Source organism: Mandrillus leucophaeus, unplaced genomic scaffold (genome assembly GCF_000951045.1).
Source record: "Mandrillus leucophaeus isolate KB7577 unplaced genomic scaffold, Mleu.le_1.0 Scaffold9, whole genome shotgun sequence".
NCBI classification, from domain to species: domain Eukaryota; kingdom Metazoa; phylum Chordata; class Mammalia; order Primates; family Cercopithecidae; genus Mandrillus; species Mandrillus leucophaeus.
This window is the reverse complement of record NW_012109807.1, coordinates 10,295,398-10,297,734: the sequence shown is the minus strand read 5'-3', so window position 1 is coordinate 10,297,734 and position 2,337 is coordinate 10,295,398. Positions and strand designations below refer to the sequence as shown.

At 41.1% G+C, this 2,337-nt stretch overlaps 1 pseudogene; it reads right to left on the bottom strand.

Annotated features, from left to right (window-relative positions):
• Positions 1–472: 472 nt before the first annotated feature.
• LOC105531683 lies at positions 473–922 on the bottom strand (annotated as a pseudogene).
• Between the last annotated feature and the right edge of the window lie 1,415 nt (positions 923–2,337).

The following is a 2,337-nucleotide window of genomic DNA, read 5'->3' as shown; positions in this document are numbered from 1 at the left end:
TTTTTTGAGATGTAGTCTCTCTCTGTCACCCAGGCTGGGGTGCAGTGGTGCGATCTTGGCTCACTGCAAGTTCCGCCTCCTGGGTTCAGGCCATTCTCCTGCCTCAACCTCCCAAGTAACCAGGACTACAGGCACCTGCCACCACGCCCAGCTAATTTTTTTTGTATTTTTAGTAGAGACAGGGTTCCACAGTGTTAGCCAGGATGGTCTTGATCTCCTGACCTCGTGATCCGCCCTCCTCAGCCTCCCAAAGTGCTGGGATTATAGGTGTGAGTCTCCGTGCCCAGCCAACAAACAAGTTTCTATTCTGCTTGAGTGCTTACAAGAAGCTAATATTATACTGACTAGATAATTAGAATCAAATCTATAAGTTTAAAGATTTTAAGTTGTCATTCTTATGAAAAACATTATTTCCTTTTTTGTCATGGTGAAAAGATATACATCTATTTAGAATCAGCCAGCTGGACTCAGTTTAGATGATCCCAAGTTTGTTGGCAACATTCAAAGCATTGTAATCAGGAGCCAGTCGAACATATGCCTTCTTCTCTCCATCAGGCCGAATCAGGATGTTGACCGTGGCCACATCCACGTCCCAGAGCTTCTTCACAGTCTGTTTGATCCGGTACTTGTTGGCTTTAACATCGACAATGAACACAAGTTCTGCATGGCTGACTCAGTGATCAGTGGAAACTTGATGATAGCATGGTGGTCAAGCTTGTTTCTCCGGGGGGCGCTCTTCCCAGGATATCTGGGCTGCCTCCAGAGTTGCAGTGTCTGGGGATGCTGGAAGGTGGATGAGGTGTAGATCTTCTTTTTTGGGGGGGCTGTGGATACATTTCAACACTGCTTTCTTGGCCTTTAAAGCCTTTGCTTTGGCTTCGGCTTTAGGAGGGGCAGGAGCTTCCCTCGTTTTTGGTGCCATCTTGTGAAAAGCGAAAAACATTATTTCAATAATAAGTTTTTTACAGTAAATCTGCCTAATAGTAGTTTCCAAAATACTTTTGGTAATTTTTAACCTTAAAGTTAAGCTAAGTAAAATATTTCCATTAAATATCTACATCATTTATAAATAAGATATAATACTAAAACATTAATTACTGAACATAAGTAATTCAAGTTTGTATACTTTTGGCTTCTTATTTTTACACAGAAACTAGATATTTTGGCCTGTTAATAAACATGTTTTTGCCCACCACATTGAGAAATTGAGACGGAGCAACACTCAGTCTCCAAAAAAAAGAAAAAAAAGAAATCTCTTTCTCTTAAGCTAACTCTTGTTTTTTTGAGATGGAGTCTCGCTCTGTCACCCAGGCTGGAGGGCTCACTACCAGCTCCACCTCCCAAGTTCACACCATTCTCCTGCCTCAGCCTCCCGAGTAGCTGGGACTACAGGCGCCCACCACCACGCCGGCTAATTTCTTTTATTTTTTAGTAGAGACAGGGTTTCATCATGTTAGCCAGGATGGTCTTGATCTCCTGACCTCGTGATCCGCCCATCTCGGACTCCCAAAGTGCTGGGATTACAGGCGTGAGCCACCGCACCTGGCCACTCTTAAGCTAACTCTAACTCACAACAATTTTAGTAGATTATGCTTTTGTAAACAGAAATGGAGCATTTATCTTTTTTTCCCCACCTGATTTCTCTAGAATTTTGAAATTCTTACTGAATACTCTTACTTTCATGACAATATAGTTGTTAGCAAAAGTCCAGTAAGAATCTGTTCACCTTGTAACAGGACATAATTGGAAACTTTGGCTATATTATCAAGGCTTTTACTGAAATATCATATTTAGGAAGTGTACCTCAGACTAGTTTTGACCAGCAATTGTAAGGAACTAAGGTTGACTTTTATGGAGTTAATGCTTACAAAGCACTCTGAGAAAAGCCAGTCTGATACCTAGATTATGGGGTTCACAGCCTTACAGATTAGTAAGGAAGATCATTTCCTTGTGGGCCCAGGAATTTGAGGCTATTTTGAGGGCCTCAAGCAGAGAGGAATTCACACGAAGCTATAAGGACTGCAGTTGAAATTTGGTAGTATGTTCTTGGCTTGGCTTTTAGCCTCAATAAGGCCTTTAAAAGTCCAATCTGAGATTCTGTAGGAAAATTTGCAGCAAGGAAGCTTGAAAGCACCTATGTGGTCAACTCTTGTTCTTGCTGCACTAACATAAATGATCAGGCAAAATCTAACAAGGCTAGACTTATTTTTGAAACAAGAATAATCTTACTTTGATTATCTATGATCAAAAATGATGGTTACTACAGAGATAAATTTTATGTTTCAATGGAAAACTATAAGTCGGATGGGTGTGGGAGCACATGCCTATAATTCCAGC